Below are 21,602 nucleotides of genomic sequence, written 5' to 3' on the forward strand. Positions count from 1 at the left end.
CAGTGCGCTCAGCCGTTTCTTGATATCATGTGGAGTGAATCGAATTGGCTGAAGACTGGCTTCTGTGATGGTGGGGACTTCAGGAGGAGGCTGATATGGATCATCCACTCGGCACTTCTGGGTGAAGATGGTTGCAAATGCTTCAGCCTTGTCTTTTACACTCGCGTGCTGGACTCCGTCATAATTGAAGGTGGGGATGTTCATGGAGCCTCCTCCTCCTGTTACTTGTTCAATTGTCCACCACCATTCACGTCTGGATGTGGCAGGACTGCAGAGCTTTGATCTGATCCGTTGATTGTGGGATCACTTAGCTCTGTCTATAGCATGCTGCTTCCACTGTTTAGTATGCATATAGTCCTGTGTTGCAGCTTCCCCAGGTTGGCACCTCATTTGTAGGTACACCTGGTGCTGCTCTTGGAATGCTCTTCTGCATTCCTCATTGAACGTGTTGGTCCCCTGGCTTGATGATAATGGTAGAGTGAGGGATATGCCAGGCCATGAGGTCACAGATTGTGGTGGAATACAATTCTGCTGCTGCTGATGGCCCACAGTGCCTCATGGATGCCCAGTTTTGAGTTGCTAGATCTGTTCTGAATCTATCCCATTTACAATGGCAGTAGTGCCACACAACACAATGGAGGATGTCCTCAGTCTAAAGACAGGATCTCGTCTCCACAAGGACTGTGTGGTGGTCACTGCTACCAGTGCTGTCACGGACAGATGTTACTGCGACAGGTAGATTGATGAGGACGAGGTCAAGTAGTTTTTTCCCTCGTGTTGGTTCTCTCACCACCTGCCACAGGCCCAGTCTGGCAGCTATGTCCTTCAGGACTCAGCCAGCTCAGTCAGTAGTGGTGCTAGCGAGCCACTCTTAGTGATGGACATCGAAGTCCCCCACCCAGAGTACATTCTGTGCCCTTGCTTCCTCCAAGTGGTGTTCAACATGGAGGATTACTGATTCATCAGCTGAGGGAGGGCAGTAGATGGCAATCAGCAGGAGGTTTCCTTGCCCATGCTTGACCTGAAGCTATGAGACTACATGGGGTCCGAGTCAATGTTGAGGACTCCCAGGGCCACTCCTTCCCGACTGTATACCACTGTGCTGCCACCTCTGGTGGGTCTGTCCTGCCGATGGGACAGGACATACCCAGGGATGGTGATGGAGGAATTTGGGACATTGGCTGAAACGTATGATTCTGTGAGTATGACTATGTCAGGCTATTGCTTGACTCATCTGCAGGACAGCTCTCCCAATTTTGGCACAAGTCCCCAGATGTTAGTGAGGAGGGCACTCAGAGGACTGGGCTGAGTGTGCCTTTTCATATCCGAAGCCAGTGCCGAGGTCGATACCAGGTGGTCCATTCGGTTTTATTCTTATTATTGTTTCTTGTAGCGGTTTGTTACAACTGAGTGGCTTGCTCGGCCATTTCAGAGGGCAGTTAAGAGTCAACCACATTGCTGTGGGTCTGGAGTCACATATAGGCCAGACCAGATAAGGATGGCAGGTTTCCTACCCTAAAGGACATTAGTGAACCAAATGGGTTTTTACAACAATCTGGTAGTTTCATTGTCACCATTACTGATACTAGCTGCTGTGGTGGGATTTCAATTCTTTTCCCACTGAAATGAGAAGCTGAAAGTGTGGAAAAAATACATTTTACCTGAGGCAGGATGAATTTTACATATACACTTGTTTGCAATGAGAGAAAAAAGTATCAACTCATGCTTTCAAAATTTTCCAGCAGACAAAAAAGCACTTTTTCACCTTTCTATTGTGTGCCACTGCAATTATACACATTCGATGAGACAGTGCGTGAAAATTAGAGCATTTTTTCTATGATTTTTAAATCTTTTTTAAACTGTTATCACTAAACCACTAAACCATATAAGCAGCATATTCAGAAGGATTATGATTCTATGTTCCATTTTTAAAACCTTTTCATACTAATTAAAATCAGTGTAACAGAATATATCAATTGTTAACTAGCAAGTTAACTGTTGTATTTTACTAGATTTTACTGATGATTTAAAACAAAAGTGTAATATTGGTTTAACTTAGAAAATCCTCTGTACTGTTGAAATGCATAATACTTTTTTGTTCTGAATAAAATTTACCACGTAGGACAGAGTCAAAGATAGTGAATATCCCAAGCTTTTAATACCACTGGTGATGGGAGAGGTTAATACAATTTCATGGCAACAATACTTAAATGGCATCTATAAAGTAGATGATGATCCTTTGTAAAATTTTACTGTTAATTTGTGACAAGGAATAATGCAAATAACAATTGAATGATTGACGTTCTCAGCTAAAATATCATCTATGAAAACAATCACTAATGATGCTTAAAATATCTTATTAGCTATACACGAGTTATAAATGAGAAGAGACTATAGGCTAAATTCTGTGGTCCCTTTGCAGTGTTGGTGGGATCATTAGCAAGCGTATGGACATTGCATTTAAATTGCAGGGTGTACATTGTAACATTGCTCAATTAAATATAATCTATTCTCTGTGTGGATGAGTGGTGTGCGGGGAACATAATTGCTTGGTCATGTGATATTCAGCACCACAGCAGATTTATAGAGCCTTATTATTATAGGAGAACTAACCAATATGTAACAAGTGCAACAATTTATCAGCTAAACTTGGAAGAATAGGAACATACATGGGTGTAGGAAGCGCTAGTGGTCATGGCAGGGGGTGGGGGTTGCTCCCTTTATAAAGAGGTACTTGCAGCTAATGCTGTAGGAGTGGGAAAGGAGGGGCACTCTCATCAAAACAAAATGCAGCAAGGCCTGCATGGGAAGAGGTCACAGAGCATGTCAATACAGTGTCCTGGAGGATGGCAACTCAGATCCAGGTGGAATTTTCTTCAGGAAGTTTGATAAAGTAAATGAATCTAGCATTTAGTTGCATCAAATTAAATGGTTTGGCCATCCAGAGTTTGCAACAAGCTCACCTCCACCAGCAGCACCTTGGCTTTCTATGTATATGTTTCTCAGATGGGAACACAGCCTTACTCACATCACAAAGCATCCCATATTGATGTGTGATATACTATACATCTTTCAAAGAAACCTTGTAATGCTGTAGCTCACTTATCAGAAAATGTAGGTCTACTAATGTTTGCACCAATAGAGCTTTCATGCTGTGTATTTGTGGGCTGAGAAATTCAGGCACGATCTCAGTGCTGCGCACACTGCACATGCCTATTGAGGCCAGCAGCAGGACTGCGGCAAATTGGCCTGCCGGCCTCATTTGTTTATTGCCGGTGAGCTGTAGGCATCAGTCACGGCCCTAGTGGCAGCTTGTCAATCGCAGATGGGGAGCAAATTCAGCAGTTCAAACGCTGACCAAGGTTATCAGTAGAGCAGGGAGGCAATTGGTAGTGGGGGGGAGGGTGGTGGTGGCGATTACTCCTGCTTCTCCTAGCTCCACAATAAAGTAAATAAGTTAAAACTTACATTTCGGGTGGCAGCTTTAAGGGCCGCTGGTTTAGCTGCTAAGTGCCTAAAGAAACATGCTGCGGTCAGTCACCATCAAATTTTGCAAAGGGATCCTCAAACAGGCGTTAGTATTTGCATGTGCAAAGGGCCTAACACCTGTTTCAGGTGCGTACCCTGGAAGCCTACGGAGAAGCTTTAATCAATATCACGGATAGCGTACTTCCGGCACAAAATGAGCGCATGCATCCTACGCACCATATTGGATCCTTAAGTGCTCATTTTACACCTGTAAAATGTGTGCAGCGCCATCCAATTGCTAGGCTCCGATCTGAGACATGTTTTGGGAGGCAGGATGGCTAATGTGCGGTATTCTTCAACTTTGCAGCACTTCAAAAAATTGTTTTGACTGCAGGAAAAAGAGGCACGGTGGCATAGTGGTTAGCACTGTTGCCTCACAGCACCAGAGACCCGGGTTCAAATCTGGCCTCGGGCGACTGTGTGGAGTTTGCACATTCTCCCTGTGTCTGCGTGGGTTTCCTGCGGGTGCTCCGGTTTCCTCCCACAGTCCAAAGGTGTGCAGGTTAGGTTGATTTGGCTATGATAAATTGACCCTTAGTGTTAAGGGATTAAATACGTGGGGTTACGGGAATAGGGTGGGATATGTGTCGGTGCAGGCTCGATGGGCCGAAATGGCCTCTATCTGCACTGTAGATTCTGTGATTCTGTGATTTGTGAATAGACGAGAGAGGCAAGCAATTGGAGGTGACCAGCCCAGCTTCTTAATAAGCTTGAAGAAGTTAATCTGAAAATAGTGGGGCCAGAATTTGTGGAAGCAATCAACAATCATGCAGTAGGGTGTTGTGCACCTGCACAATAGCACTCACACTGATGCTTATTTTACCTGTTTTTAATCTTTCACACATTCAAGCAATTTGCCATTCACTAAGTTTGCCTGCAACTCAGATTTATATCAAATATGTATTGTTAAGTCACATTTTATTTCTATGGGTGTACACAAGGTGCAGGCAGCAGTTGCCCAAGAAGAAGTCTAGAAGAGTCTAGCCCAGATCCACCCTCAGATGTTAAGAACTGGGACTGGTGTCATCCTGGGCTAAATACAAATGTTGCTTTATGAGCACCTCCTATTCTTGGACTCATTTGAGAGCATGAGAAGCACTCTGAAAGGCAAGAGAGCTGTTGTGAAGGAGTCTACTAGCAGTATTTTTGCAGTGATGTTTTACTACTACTCAGAACTGCAGTTACTGTGCAGCATGTTGCACTTCCACAACCATTTGCAGTGCAATCCTTATTAACGAAAGTCCGAAGCACAGCTGTGAGTTCTCCCGGGAATGTTTCCAATGCTACAGACCCCTTGGGCTGCAGCGTCTATGAGGGAGAAATTGGTTAGCTCCTAACTGCAGGCACAAAATAGCAGGCACCACTTAAATCGTCCCAGAAGAGCTGGGCCCAAGAATCACCTGAAATTGGTCCTCAGGCCTCATTGCCATAAAACTGACAAGCTGCAGGCACTAATCAAGCATTCTAATGCAGCTCGCCTGTCGGGCCCAAAGCAAGATCAGACACCAGCAGCAGCTCACTCCTGCTCCAAATTAAGGCAAACAATTTTTTTTTTACTTACCTTGTTTTCACCGGTCTCCAAATGTCCCTTTAAGGAATGCTGGTTAAGTTATGCCACTGTGAAGCCCAAAAAAAACTAGTCGGAGCTTCTACAGCACAAGGTCCACCAAGTTTTTGACCAATTTCAGAGCGTGGTCCTTAAACAGGCATTAAGCCCCTCATTACCATATGTAAGGAGCATGACACCTGTTTAAAGGTGGCTGTGAGGGACGCCTGAATATCACCTGAGCTAATATGGGTGTGGACGTATTTCAGGCATCTTTGGTGCACGGGACATTGCCCTGTGAAACTGGACCTTTTTGCCCCATCTCACACCTGAGAAATGGGCGAAACGAGGTCCAATTTCACCCACTATGAGTCTGTCCTGTCTGGATTTACAATGTTGGTGAACTGACTGGACAGTATCCTGACACGAGCTTCAACAATCTCAATGCAGCCCTGAAGTCTTCCCCCACGTAAATCACAGGACATGCTGAGGGAATGTTCAGCAACAGGTGCATGGCTGAAATATCCCCCACTCAAATAACCCATGCTGAGCCAAACAAAGGGGAGTTGCCTCCAATCCACAAGCAACTCAGTTATATCCATCTGTTATCCAACTGACTTACTTCTCCCACTAGGGTAACAACTGGAAGGAGCACTATTTTAGGCAATAGAAGACACTCACCATATGCAGTCACAAAGGCAAAGTACCAGGTGAAACAAACACTAACTTGCAGAATAACCTTTGCTACAACAATACATTATTTGATCTGCATTTCCACTTCATTCTGAGAGCTATTTTTTACTGAGGTAGTTCTGCAGCAGGGGATGAATTGATGGGCAATGAAGAAAAATGGAAAATAAAATTTGGTGGCGTGTAAAATGGGCTGCCGATTAGCTGTTGCACATTTTGCGCTATTGTGCAAGCAAATTTCACCTCCCATATCTTTTGTTTGAAATAAAAACAAACATTTATTAATATTCACACCATTATGCAACCACATTTGTACTTCAATTTGCTCTTGACAAGGTACCACATAGGAGACTATTAGAGAAGATTTAAGGGGTATGGAATTAGAGCACATTTAACAAAGTGGATTAAAAACTGGTTAGAAGGGAGAGAGTAGGGGCAAAGGGCAGTATCTCACTGGTTGGAAATGGGTTGTGGTGTCCCATGGGATTCTGTTCTGGTATCACTTCTGCTCGCTGTTTACATCAATGATATAGGGCTAGAGAGAGTGGTGTGTAAATTTGTAGAGGTTACTAAAATAGGAGGCATTTAAATAATTCTGAGGACCAAAGGAAGCTTAAAAGGGATATTGATAAAATTGTGTAATGTCACATATGTGGTACATGGAACTCAATATCAGTAAATGTGAGGTGGTACATTTTGGCAAAGAAAAGTAATAATTATACATTGAATGGGGAAAGGCTGAATGATGTTTAAGAGCAGAGATATGGTAATGAGTGGTTATGTTAGAGGACTGGTAATCCAGAGGCCATGACTAATAATCCAGCCAATATGAGTTCAAATCCTAACGTGACAATGGAATTAATGATTTCATGAATTACATAGAATATACAGCACAAAAAGAGGCCATTTGGCCAAACCAGTCCATGCCGGTATTTCTACTCCTCTCAAGCCTCCTCCCATCTTTCCTCATCTAATTTTATCAGCATAACCCTCTATTCCCTTCTCCCTCATATGCTGATCTAGCTTCCCCTTAAATGCATCTATGCTATTCGCCTCAACCACTCCCTGTGGTAGCGGGTTCCACATTCTCACAACTCGCTGGGTAAAGAAGTTTCTTCTGAATTCCCTATTTGATTTCTTGCTGACTATCTTATATTGATAGCCTCTAGTTTTGCTCTTCCCCACAAGTGGAAACACTCTGGCCGGAATTTTCCAGGGTGGTAGCGGGCGCAATCGGTGGTGGGTCGTATGGGAAAGTTTTTATTTTTGATAACGCCTTTCACCCAGGCGCATCTGTCATCGCGGACCCGACCCGACCCGACCAGCAGAGGGGTGGGGGGGGGGTGGGGAGGCGAGCCAATTTAAACAATTAGCAGCTTATTGTCAGACCCTTAAGAGTGTTTTTAATCTCCCTTTTAAATTTAACTGGATGCCCACAGGGACCATGCTGCTCGGGAAGCACGTCTGTAAACTTGAAGTGAGAGTTGAGTTGCCATTGCTCCAACTGATTAGTTGACAGGATGAAATGTACTATAACAGCTCCCACCTGACAGCTGATCACTTTCCTCAGTCAGAAGCTGTTTCTCACTGCATTTGCAACAGAGATTGAGCTTTCTGCAGGCTGCAAGTCTTTCAAGCAAAGTCTCCATCCGGTGTCACCTTATTGTAAGAACCTCTCTCACCATTGACAGATTGCTTCTGTCATCTCTACTTCACCTGCCATCTATTCCACCAACATGGGTGCTGTTTATACTGTCTCACCTTGGTCCTCAGAATGTGACCACGATGAGCCCCAACATCAGCAGCACCAGGCACACCAGCAGCACCAACAACACCAACCTTCTCCGCAATCACCTAATACTGCATAGGACAGAGGCATCAGCACCCGAGCACAATGCTGCCCGGAAGGCCAGGGATGGCCTCATCATGGCCAGATTCAGTTAACTTGACGTTGTATACCCATATAGCTGCCACATGATGCGCCAGGTTGGCACCACCCCACACCAACACCATAAAGAATCCCTACAATGAACAAGCCATTCACTGCAACTCACTAAGCCACCTCCAAAGGTGCACACAAATTTCTCCAAGACCGGAAAGTGTTGAAAATAAAGATTTTTATATTTGCCACCACATTACCAGAAACATTGGATAAAACACCCAAGTGGCTACTCTTGTGTGTTGTTAGTTGGTATGATTGCACTAGGATGAGGGTGAGTGTGAGGTGTGGCTAGTGAGATGGGGATGTGATAATATAGATAGAGAGGGATGGGTAGAGGTGCAAGGTAAGTTGGTATGAGTAAGGATGTGCAGGAGTAGGGTAGGGAAGACAGAGTGATGGGGATGTGATGAGAGGCAGAGCAGGATCAGGTTGTATGTGGCTTTGTACTAACGTTTCGTAATCTAATGAGATCATTGAAACGTTTGCGGCACCATACCCAGGTCCTCCTGACGACATCCCTGCTTGTGGCCTCCTCTGCAATGTGAAACCAGGCTGTCTTGATCTCCTGGGGAGGTGTCTTCCACCCATTGGAAGGGAAGAGGACCTCCCTGCGTGCTGTGAACCTGGGTGCAGCCCTGTGCCTCTGTGCAGTCATTGTCAGTGTTTGCAGCACTCCAATGCTGTAGTGCACTGACAGCACTATGTTAGATTAAACTTCAAATGAAATGTGGCCAGGGTCCCTTTAAAGATCCCGGCTGAAAACGCATCCTGAATGACATCACCAGACCCGCTCCATCTCATTGGGCTGGGTAGCGCACTGGGTGGGTTTAATAGGCCCCATTAAGGTAAGTTCATTTCCAACAGCGGGATGAAGCCAGCAGTGGGATCACGGCCCGCCATTTACACTGCCCACACTGGACCTACCAAGGTAGGCAAAATCCTGACCTCTCTCTCTGTTTACTCTATCAAAACATTTCATAATTTTAAAGACCTCTATTAGGTCACCCCTCAGTCTTCTCTTTTCAAGAGAAAGAGATCCAGTCTGTTCATCCATTCCTGATAGGTATAACCCCTCAGTTCTGGTATCAATCTTGTAAATCTTTTTTTCACCCACTCCAGTGCCTCTGTATTCTTTTTATAATATGGCGACCAGAACTGTACATAGTGCTCCAAGTGCAGTCTAACCAAGGTTCCTACAAGTTTAGCATAACTTCTCTACTTTTTAATTCTATCCCTCTAGAAATAAACCCTAGTGCTTGGTTTGCTTTGGCCTTATTAATCTGCGTCGCTACTTTTAGTGATTTATGTATTTGCACTCCCAGATCCCTTTGCTCCTCTATCCCATTTAGATTCTTATTTTCCAAGTAATATGTGACCTCATTATTTTACTTACCAAAATGTAATACCTCACACTTATCTATGTTGCAATTAATTTGCCAATTATATGGCCATTTATCAAGTTTATTAATGTCTTCTTGTAATCTGTTGCAGTCCTCCTCCTTAGCATTGACTATCCCCCCACCCCACCAAAATTTGGTATCATCTGCAAATTTAGAAATTGTATTTTTGATTTCAAAGTCTAAATCGTTAATATAAATTGTGAAGAGTAGTCCGAGCACTAATCCTTGTGGGACCGCTCTTTCCACCTTCTGCACGCTCTGTTTTCTGTCTTGCAGCCAGCTAGCTATTCATTCTGCTACTTGTCCCCTGATTTCGCATGCTCTGTCCTTATTCATTAGTTTATTATGTGGCACCTTATCAAAGTCCTTTTGGAAATCTAGATAAATTACATCTACTACATTACTCTTGTCTACTCTCTCTGTCGAATTGCCATAAAAACTGGCTCACTAATGTCCTTTAGGGAAGAAAACCTGCCATCCTTACCTGGTCTGACCTACTTATGACTCCAGTCCCACACCAATGTGGTTAACTCTTAACTGCCCTAGCAAGCCACTCAGTTGTATCAGTTACAAATAATAACAGGAATTGCAGTAGTTCAATAAGTCAGCCCACCACCACCTTCTCAGGGCAACTAGGGATTTGCATCAAATGCTGGCCTTGCCAGCAACACCCACATTTTTTAAAAAGGTGTGGCAGTTCAGATTCACAAGATATTAAAAACAGCCCCTCAAGTGAATGAGGTCATGAAAATGCTGATGAAATACTGGGGTTTATGGCAAGAGATATAGGATACAGAATATAAAATTCAAGGTGTAATGGTGAATCTAGATAAAACCTTGGTGTGACCATAATTGGAGTACTACGTGCAGTTTTTGGCAACACACCATTGGAAGGGCATCGAGGCACAGATTCACTAGGATGCTGCCTGGTATGATAAAGTATAAATATGAAGAAACACTTGAAATTTGGGGCTGCTTTCATTAGAACAGAGGACATTAAATGGTGATTTGATAGAAGTGTTTAAAATTATGAAGGGATGGGACAGTGAACATTTAATCAGGCTATTTCCAGTAGTTGAGGAGTCTAGAACGAGGGAATATTGATGTAAGATTAAATGTAAGAAATTTAGGACAGAGAATGCTTTCAGGTAGTGCATTCCAGATCATAACAACTTGCTGCATTAAAAAATTCTCATCTCCTATCTGGTTCTTTTGCCCCCTTGGAAAATGATATGGGAACAGTGTGGGTACATGGGATTAGGACTACTCATCAAGTGAACAATAAACACCAACACCAATTGGTTGGGCCAAACAGGCTGTTTATATGAGTAATTTCTATGTTGTTACCAGCTTTAATACCTTTTACCAATTCTCTAAACAATACTAGCAATTTGCAGAGTAACTTAACAAATATAATTACTAAAAGAATAGATAAGTAGTGGATCCACAATCCATACTCCCAGCATTCATAGAAGGAATTTCTCCAGAAATTGCAGGTGCACCGCCTATGATTTGCCTCCATTCAAATTAATGTCAGTCCTTACTAAATATTTTCTGCCTAGTAGGAGGAATTAATTTGTCTTCCCTTATGCTTGTTCATGTTATCAAATTATGTTAGTAACCGTCAGTCAAGGTTAAATATGTGTTGCTACTTTCCTTTTGTCTGTAAAGCATTTTACTTCTTTGCTATCTGTATTCCACAATTTTCATGGGTTCCTGCTTAAACAGGTCTTGACTAATTACGGCTGAATTACATTACACTCTATTTAAATGGCTAGCAATTTTTGTGACCTAATTCATAAGTGATCATCTCTAGCAGTCCATTAATAAAAGGCTGGTCACCTTACGGTTAAATGTCTCATAAGAATCTTTATATTTGTTTATAACTTGGGCGGAACGACAACCTGATTAATGAAGACATTAAGTAATCAGACTAACAATTGCTTCTGTTGCCACAAATTTATTCAGAAAATCACTTGAAAGGTTAATGATAATGCTGTAGCAAATATTGAATTTACAGCTGCTCAAATTTTCCCTCATGGCCAATATGGCAGCATGAGAGCTGGCTGGCTGCATCATTACATTTGGCTCAGGCGAATGCATGATCAAACCCTCACCTAATGCAGTATAAGTAGTGTGCAATCCTGGGTTAGATTTTCACCAGTGCAATCATATCTTGCAATGCCACAGTACATTTTTTAAAGTTAATTTATTGATGCAAATCATATTTCTGCTGGACTTAACTTTTTATTTCTAAGTGCAATTTTGACCTATGAGTATATTTTAATAAAGCAGTATGTCAGTGTAAACATGTACTCTAAACTCATCTCTCTCATCTCTGTTAGACTATATTGATTTTAACCGTAATTTCCTGTTGAGACGTTTCTGTGTTATTGCATTTGGGCCCTAATCCATGGTATCAAAAAATGCAACTTTAATTCTGAGAATGTCTATTTTCGTCATAAAATCAAGCTTTGTACTGCCCCATCTCATTCATGTACCTTAAACTTCTGCTAACAGGGAAAAAATTTTAAAGGACATTTATATGTGTCCTGGGCATCATTACCATATGATTCCACACACTGGCTACAGGAAATACAGCCCAGAAATAATGGGACAGTATTCATTTGCACTGAAACACGGAGCATGAATAAAGAGAAGCAAATGTAAGTGGAATTGGAGGAGCTGTAAGTTGCTTGCAGGTTTGGAGGTTCCAATCAAGGACTCCAGCAATTGCTGAGCCCAGGGATTAGGTCCTCACTGGGCCTAATGGTTTTTATAATAAATTGGGATTGCAGCAAAGAGCCCGCAAGTTTGGGGGTGTCTATGGAGGAGTCCACAATGTTAAGTGCTTCATGACCGTCTGACACAGCTGCAGAGTTGATGCAATTGTGCTGGTGTATGCCATTGCAGATGTAAGTGATGTAGAATGCAGTGAGATGTTAGTCTTGGGTCCGCATAATTGTGGAATTTAGAGGATCAGAAGATGTCACATATGTTACAATGCTTCCAGTAAAACAACAATGCAAACACAGACTCATAGAACAGTACAGCACAGAAGGAGGTCATTTGCCCGTCAAGTCTGCGCCGGCTCTTTCAAAGAGCAATCCAGTTAGTCCCATTCCCCTGCGATTTCCCCATATTACTGCAATTTTTTTCTTCTCCAAGTATTTATCCAATTCCCTTTTCCAAGCTATTATTGAATCTGTTTCCACCACCCTATCAGGCAGTGCATTCCAAATCCTAACCACTCGTGTAAAAAAGTTTTTCCTCATGTCACCTCTCGTTCTTTTGTCAGTCACCTTCAATCTGTGCCCTCTGGTTATCGACCCTTAAGCCACTGGAAACAGTTTCTCTTTATTTACTCTATCTAAACCCTTCATGATTTCAAACACCTCTGTCAAATCTCCTCCTAGTCTTCTCTGCTCTAAGGAGAACAACCCCAGCTTCTCCAGTCTATCCACATAACTGTAATCCCTCATGCCTGGAATCACTCTAGTAAATCTCTTCTGCAACCTCTCCAAAGCTTTCAGGGGGCAAAATTCGATAGCCCCTGAAAATGGGCGCAGGGATCGCAATGCGCAATTAACCTGCGCCCGTTGCTTCTGATGCAGGCAGCATGCCAACATCATGCTGCCTGCTAATTTACATGGTTGCTGTGGCAGCCAGCGCTAAATGCGGTGTTGAGTAGCTGCACGCCTCAGCAGGGGGCCCAAGTTTGTGCGAAGGCTAATACCTCTTAAAGCTAGCCTGCACTACTTAAAGCCAGCCTGCAACCTCTTAAAGGGGAGGAGCATTCTGGCTGGAACTGTTTGTGGAAGAGCGTCTGAACAAGAAGAAGAGTGATTTATGGTGTAACAGGGGAGAGAGTGTGCTCCAAGGTTCTCTGATTCCGCTCTGGAGGCCTTGGTGCAGGAGGTGGCGAGGAGGAGAGAGGCCCTCTATCCATAGGGGGCCAGGAGGCCCTACAGACAAACTCTGCAAAGGCAGGGGGAGCAGATAGCCGTGACAGTCAATGTCAGGGTTCAAGCCCCGAGGTCCTGGATGCAGTGCCGCAAGAAGTTCAATGACCTCACACGAATAGTCAAGGTCAGTGAATTCATCTTCAGATGACATATCCCACCAACTGCACCAGTAGCCTCAGATACTGATCAATGCGCCACACCACCATCACCCACCTATCAACAATCTCTATCAATCACCACTCATACCTCACATTCATAGTTTCACCTCACCATCACACACATTGCACTGCTGCAAGCCTCACACCCATATCTCACAGCTTGCACACACTGCCAGCTATTCTACCATGACAACCACATCACCCAAACACATTGTACCAAACACACAGATACAATTCCCACTCTCTTGAAGGAAAACTTGGCACATAACCGGAGCTGGGTGCTGCAGTGGAAGCTCAGACTGCTCTCATGCAAGGTCAGCTTGCTGACATGCAAGCTCAGACTGCTGCCATCATGGCTGTGAATACCAGTATTCACAGGAGCTTGCAGGGTGTCACAGCAATCCAGCAATCTGTCCTCCAACAGATTACTAGGATTGCTGTGACGCCACCTCAGGAGGGTGGCAGCAGCTCCGTGATGCACGAACCTACTGTCCTCTCACAGGATGACAGCATTCATTCTCCCACCCTGCCACTCCGCCAGGCAGCCCTGACTGCTGCCGCCCATGCCGAGATGGTGCAGTCCTAAGTCGGGCCTTCTAGGACCAGTTCTGCTCAAGGTTCTCCAAGGCCATCTGCAGTCTCCGCCATTGAAAGTCAGCAGCCTTCCACCAGCCATGCTGCAGCCACTGGGGTAGCACTGCATAGAGCACTAGGACAGGCAAAGACACACGGATGACAGGCACTAAGGGAATGCACAGGGGTGATTAGTTGATGTTTGTATGCAATATGGCATGCTTTGATTTATAAATTTGGTTTGGAGGGTTTATTTTGTGTTGGCTTTTATTATTGCATTGTGGCCAAGCGGACTCTGTGATGGTCAGTAAAAGAGGGAAGGTAAAGTGTGGGACTGTTGGTGAATGTGGAATTGAGGTTGTGTTTACTGGTATCGCAGTTGGACTGGTATCTCCCAAGTACTGCAGGGCTCCTCCAGAGTGGTCCTCACAGCGGAAGAGTTGCTTCAGCAGGCTAATGGTGTGCTCTATGATATGTGTGGCAGCATGGCTATCGTTATATGCATGCTGCCCCTGTGTGCGTGGGTTGCGCACCGGAGTCATGAGCCATGTAGCCACCCTCTGGTTTGTCATAGTGGCTTGAATGCAGATGGCACAGCGGACTGCCACAGAATGAAGGCAATATGACTGCTGCCAGGATACTGGGCATTCACCTGCATGATTTGCTGAGTATGGTCGAACACCAGCTCGATGTTGAGGGAATGGAATCCCTTGCGGTTATGGTACATCACAGAGATTAGATGCAGCACCCGCAAAGTGATGTGCGTGCAATCAATGGCACCGTGAACCATGGGGAAGTCTGCAGACCTCGCAAAGCCACGTGCTCGCTCCACCTGCTGCTTTCTTGCCTGAGAGAATAAAATGTATTCAGCTCTCTTGGCCCCCGCCACAAACTCTGTTCCCCAGCCTGGCAACTGTCTGAGGTTGAACCAGACTGTTTGCAACCTTGTTATCATATTTGCCCCCGAGATGAACTTCTGACATCACGATCTGCTAATTTACATTTCAGAGGCCAGTGCTGTCAATGGCGGCGCTATGGCCCTTACCAAAATGGCGGCCGCCGTGTCCCACACCGGAAGCGAGGCACCCATAATTTTTTCAAGAAAATCAGCGCTAAGGTAGGGAATTTCTAAGCCATAGGGTACAAAAGCCAGGAAGTTATGCTAAACCTATATAAAACACTAATTCGGCCCCAGCTGGAGTATTGTGTCCAATTGTGGGCACCAAATTTAGGAAGGACATGAAGGCCGCAAAATTCGGCTTCTTAGTGCCCGGTGTTTTGCCGCAATTTCTACCCTTACTTCCCTCAACAACCTAGGATGCATTCCACCTGGACCGGGTTACTAATCCACTTTAAGTACTGCCAGCTTTTCTAGTACCTCCTCTTTATCTATTTTTATCTCATCCAGTATCCCAACAACCTCCTCGTTTACTGTAGCTTTGGCAAAGTCCACTTCCTTGGTAAATAATGTGTACCGATGCAAAGTACTCATTTAGTACCTCAGCCATGCCTTCTAGCTCCACCAATATTCTCCATTTTCGGTCACAATCGGCCCCACCGCTCCTCTGACAACCCTTTTACTGTTAATATGCCTATAGAAGGCCTTTGGATTCCGTTTTATGTTAGCCACCAATGTATTCTCGTACTGTCTCTTTGCCCCTCTTATTTCCTTTTTCACATTGCATGTATGGCAAGAATGGCCCTGAAAATCCATGATGGGATGCATCCTGAAGTAACTGCCAAGATGCACCCACTGGGAACCTTTCCCATTGATCCTGACAGTCTTACAGGAGTCAAGGCAATATTCCCTAAGTAGCCTGTAAATGGCGGGTGCATGTGCCACTAGATGCATCTGGGATGCTCGCATAGAAAGCAAGCTGGAAAGTCCAGTGGAGGTGGCCGGGCTAGGGTTCAGGGTTGGAGGTGGTCCCCTCCCCCCTATCTATTCCGTCAATCGCCTTCAGGCTAATAATGTACAGGTCTCACTTATCATAGGGGGAAAGGCTTTTAGACTCTGAGTTTCTGGTTCCTCTTTTGTGTGGCCTCCTGCTGTAAGTAGTTAGAAAAGGGACTTATGTGCATCAGCCAAGTGCGTAAACCAGCTCGTACCTTATGTGAACATGTAGCATGCAGACAGCTTGTTTTGGCAGCATACATGCTCCTTACACCTTACCAAGTTCCATAGGCTATAGAGCAAACACACTGGCATGACAACAGTATACAGTAGCAAAACTATGGGCATGCCTTTGCCTTTGGGGAGTAAGTGAACTGCTAACAGAGTGCAGTTCATTTGCCTTGTATGATGCTGTACCAAGCTTACAATTTTACAATATTGCCTTGCAATCTGTCAGCACACATTGCAAGGCAATATTGTAAAACTCAGCAAATTGTAATGTCATACACTGTGCCAATTTTTTGGAAACCTGTAAATTTCTTGTGCATCTGCTCACAAAATCGTTGGGACAGGTGAAATGGTATTGACCCGTTCTGCCACTTTCCATAGTGCTCTTCATAGTAGAATGCCCCTCACCACTAAATAAGACGATGCTTCTTCCCAACACCTTCTGCAGCATGACCACCAGAGCTTCACTCTGAACTGGTGGCATTGCTGCAGCAATTTCTTCACAAAACTACAGCTTTAAGGCAACCAACAGATTTTTAAGTTGCTGGGACCAATTAACCCATGGTACGTCAGGCAGTGTATCAGGAGCACTGCATATTTATACTAATGAGCTAGCTTGTTTTATAGTGCACTGCAAGTGCATGTAGCACCAGAAGAGCAACAGTCCCAGCTTCACTGCACCTTTGGGTTGCCAACTCTGACTGGATGTATTCTTGGAGGTTTCATCATATGACCTCCTGTCTCCAACTGTCCCAATCACACACTCCCGCCATTAGCCACCCAACATGTCCATCCTCTCGGTGCACCGCCTTCCCATGCCGAATGGAAAGCAATAAAACTCTTCATTACCCAAACGGATGAATTTTGACTGTCAGTCAAACAGCCTCTTTTTCCCCATCTCCAATATTTTTATAACTAAGGCCACGATTTTCCCAGCAGAGGCGGGTTGAAGTCGGATTGGCTGGTTGTCAGGTTCCGGTCCTGCTGCTCCGAAATAACGATTTAATTTAACTGGGCTTATTAAGCCCGCCATGTGCACTACCCGGCCCAATCAGTGGGTGCGGGTATGCTGCTCGCCTCTGCTGACGTCTTCGATTCAGGTGCTTTTAAGGGGCCCATGTAGCCTTTGCATTTCATTTCCTTTCTGATGATCCTGATAACTGGTATTTGGAAGATGACTGCTGCAAGAGCAAAGGCTGCTCCTCGATTTGGTGATGACTCCTTCCATGCTCTTGTGGAGAGAGTAAGAGTGCACAGGGACGTTCTGTTCCCTCCCAATGGCTGGAGGAACCTCCTCAGCACACAAAGGCAGCCTGGCTGCACATTGCTGAGGAGGTAAGCAACAGGTCGTTGTGTTCACGCACCTGGGTGCAGTGCCAAAAACAGTTCAATGATCTGCTACACACAGCAAAAGTGAGTATAACATCACACTTACCTTCAATCTGCTCCCCATCTCCTCTCATCACCAGCACTCTGCATTGTCAACCTACTCCTCCACATCCCAACTTACCCTTACATCCCTTGCACCCTTAAGTATCCCTCACTCTCTATGTACAGAATCACTTCACCATCCTACTATGCACCCCTCACACTCGCTCTCACTGTTATGCAATGACAACAACTAACAACGCACAAGAAGGCACCTTGGTATTGGCACCTCACTCCATCTTTGTCTCCCTTTAAGCATCTATGTTATGGAATCTTAACACTCACTCCATCAATCTCGCTGAAACTCCACTTGTGTCCCTCATTGCAGGAAAAGAGAGCCTACAATAAGAGGGAGAGGAACAGGACAGGAGGAGGCCCACCTTCGATGGCGCATTTAACAAATGTTGAGGAGGCTGCTCTCAACATCGTCGGAGGTGCAGAGCAGCTGGAAGTGGGGGACAGAGAGACGGGCGCAGTAGAACAAGTTGGTGACACAATAGATTTGCAACCCTCTCATTTAGATTTCATGAGTCACTGAGATGGCATCTGATGTTCATAGAGATTGACTTCTGATCATCTGCACAATAGGATGTGTCTGCTACCTAAATATCACATGTCTAACTCATGCCTTTACTGCCCCACAGGACCATCGAGAGCCCCCTCTCCACTGTCCAGGCGGAAGAACCGTACGACTCCTCAGAGGAACCTGCAGCCTCTGAGGGAGCAACATCACCAGAAATCAGCGCAGCCAGCACCAGCGCAGATACGCACACCTCGGTGGGTCCTTCGCGACATAGAGTAGTGTTGTCACCTAGTATATCACAGCTCACAAGTGAGCATCAGCAGATGGTGGAGAAAGGGACAGCAGTGGAGAGTCCTCGTTGGAGGCCGCAGGACGCTCCTAGCTCTGCTCAGCTGCATGTAGAAGCTGTGCTTCTGGGGCCATCCAGATAGAGAGCAGTGTTGGAACTTCAGGAACAAGTGCAGGAGTCTCTGACAGGGTTTGCATCCAGGGTAACTGCGAGTGTGCAGAGAATGGAGGAGTCCATGTCAAACATGAGCAACGCCATGGTGCACGCAATGGCGAATGTAGGTGCCGCCGTGGAAAGGATGGCAACCTCCATGGAGGACATAAATCGCCAGATGCAAATGAACATGGTGACTCTTCTAAATAGACGGTCTACTATGGAAGATAGATCAGCATCTATTGAGAGGAACCAAAGATACATGGACGTCCCCATTATGAGGACTGTCAGTACAGAGACGGGTCCTCATGGCCCCACTAATGTGCAGCAAAGTGCTCTCCAGCCACTTGCTAGCAGTGAAGTGCAGGTGACCCATGAGAGGGATGTTGGTGGTCCACAACAAGGAAGTGTGGGCTCCTCTCCAAGTACTCACACTCCCATGCCACTGCAGAGCCCTCAGTCAGAACCCCAGATTCCTCAGCCAACTCAGATGGCCGTCTCAGCCCCTGCACATCTGCAGGAGGAGCAGACTTTTGCGGAGCCCTCCCAGGCTCCCAAACCCAGAGGACACCCGCCAAAGGCGCCTAAGCAGGCACAGCATAGAAGTGAGCAAGGTGCCGCTACATCAGCTGAAGCCACAGGGGAAGCACCACGAAGAAGCACGCGTAAGAGAAAGTTAACACACAAATAGTCACAAGGGTAGTCACTTGGGTGTTTTGATCTAATACAAAATAACGTTTGTCATCATGATTTTAAATGTATTAAAGAAATATGATGGCAAAGATTCAAAGAGTTGGCCTATGTTTGCTCAGAAATGGAAGTTGCACAATGAGGGGTCAGGGTGCTTTTCATCTGTAATGATGATGGTGAGAGTGATAGGAAACCACAGTTTATTGTATGGTGTGTTAAGAAGGTCAGCCAGGCAATCATTTCCATGTGCCAGCCACATGTGGTTGATGCGTAAAGTTACGCGAATCTGGCATGGATTAGTGTATCCCTTGCCTCACGGCCAGCAATGTGGTTGCATGCTGGTGGAATTGGCACAGCCGCCTCCGCAAGTTGTCCCTCATCTGCCGCCTCCTCCTCCACCTCCTCCTCTTCCAAGGAGGCTGTGCGCTGAGCCACTTGTTCCTCAGGCAGCGCTAAGCCACGCTGCTGTGCGATGTTGTGCAGGGCACAGCAGATCATGCTGATTCTGGAGACCCTGGCTCGTGCGTACTGTAGGGCGCCACCAGGCCTGTCGAGGCATCTGAATCGCATTTTGAGCAAGTCGATGGTTTGCTGTATGATGCTTCTGGTGGAAATGTGGCTCACATTGTATCGCTCCTCAGCTTCGTTTGATGGCCTCGTCATCGGTGTCATTAGCCACTTTTTCAGGGGATAGCCCTTGCCGCCAAGTAGCCGTCCAGAATGTTGGGTTGGCGGTTTGGAGAGCTGAGGCACAGTGGACTGCCGCAGGATGAACGAGTCGTGACAATTGCCAGGGAACTTGCCGCAAACATGCATAATGTTTTTCCAGTGGTTACACACCAGCTGAACGTTAAGGGAGTGGAAGCCCTTGCGGTTGACAAATACAGCTGGGTTGTGATGGGGTGCCCTGATGGCCACATGTGTGCAATCTATGACACCCTGCACCACTGGGAAGCCAGCCATATTTGCAAAGCCAACCGCACGCGCAGTTACACTTGCTTCATCCGTGAAGAAGTGAATATAATTGTGCGACTTCGCAAAGAGGGCATCGGTCACAAACAAGTGTGTGCGGCTGACTGAAAGATGCCGCTGATGTTTGTTGCTGATCCCTAGAAGTACCCCGAAGCAAAGAAGTTGAGTGCGGTGGTGACTTTGACAGCCACTGGTAAGGAGTGTCCACACTCTCCTCTGGGCTCCAGGTGTTGGTGCAGCATTGTGCAGATGTCAGCGACTACCTCTCGCAAAAGTCTCAGCCTCCTTTGGCACTGCTGCTCACTCATGGTGAGGAAGCTCATCCTCTGCCTGTAAACCCTGTGTTGGTGGTTTCTCCTGCGGCAAGGTGCAGCCCTGCGCTGACGCCCTCTGCCCTGTGCAGCATCAGGTGGCTGAGAAGGTTGGTGCTCCTGTTGTTGGTGCTGCTGGTGTGCCTGGTTCTGCTGCTGCCACGGCTGCTCTTCCCGTTTCTGAGAATCAGGATGAGAGGGTATAAATGGTTCCCATTCCGCTGGTATATATCTCAGTTGAGAAATAATTGTTATAAGCGCTCAGTCAATGTGGGCTTTCCAAGGAGGTCACAGTGCATATGGATCCCAGCTTAAACACTTACAAGCTTAATAGACCTGCAAAATGTGTTACAAAACCTCAAAACACAAAGTTCTGCCATCTGACAGTCAGCCATGTTGCAGGTCCGCTTTTATGCTGCAGGAACAGCTGTCAACAATTCAGCGAGTTGCTGAACCTGGCACAATCAGCTGGTGTGTTTGTCGCACAACGGGCAACACGCTGAAAATGTATTAAAATGGGAAGAGCCTGTAAAAATGGAATTATCTTGGAAGTTAACAAGCTGTTTAATGCCTTAAGTGCCTACCTGCCATTTGGTGTCGGGTCTAATCGGGAATCGCAGACCTGACACTTTGCAAAGTTGCGCGGAGGCGGGATCGCAACCTGCCGTCAATCATTTGGATTTTAACTCCCAACCTGCCTCCAAACCCGCCCTCTGAGCGCCGGCAAAATCAGGAACAGAAGTGCTGAAATAAAATGAAAAAAACATTTTTTTTTAACACCACTATGATTTTTTCCAGGATTGTTTGCAGAAGTGTCCTGGAGATTACTCTTTAATTCATGGAGACTCCAGTCCAATCCTGGAGGGCTGGCAACCCTACTGCACCTGAATTACATTTTTAGCCCTATTTACAGTATAATAAAAACAAAGATGATCAGTCTTGCCAGAAATGGCATGTGTGCCACTCCATCTGCACAAACTGTGACCAGAATTACAAATACTGTTGCATCAAATGAATATTCATGTGATTTGCTCATTCAATGTTTCATGTTCACCCATTTTAAACAAGGGCAATTTGCCATGTATCATAACTCAGGCATTTCTACCAAGGCGCACACAAAACCTCCAGTAATGAGAGAAGTTCTGATGACAGTTATCTGCTTTCCTGAATCATTGTTTTCTGTGGTCCTGTCAATCACAAGGTAACAAAAGCAATCTTTAGAAACACATGCCATCTCCTCACACAAGTACAATATTTAATTGTAGGTATTTGCTAACAGCAGGAGAGAAACTCTTCACATTTCCAAAATATA

General features: G+C 45.4%; 1 protein-coding gene across 1 annotated transcript in view; it reads right to left on the reverse strand.

The window, feature by feature from the left end:
- Positions 1 to 21,063, reverse strand: part of adcy2b (adenylate cyclase 2b (brain)) — a 779,528-nt gene extending 758,465 nt beyond the window's left edge. Inside the window, exon 1 of the mRNA XM_085988700.1 lies at positions 20,875 to 21,063. The gene's annotated coding sequence lies outside the window, so the exon portion shown is untranslated. The remainder of the gene's footprint in view (positions 1 to 20,874) is intronic.
- Positions 21,064 to 21,602: the final 539 nt, after the last annotated feature.

This window comes from Somniosus microcephalus, chromosome 5 (genome assembly GCF_052327205.1).
Source record: "Somniosus microcephalus isolate GS21.2 chromosome 5, FLI_Smic_1.0, whole genome shotgun sequence".
NCBI classification, from domain to species: domain Eukaryota; kingdom Metazoa; phylum Chordata; class Chondrichthyes; order Squaliformes; family Somniosidae; genus Somniosus; species Somniosus microcephalus.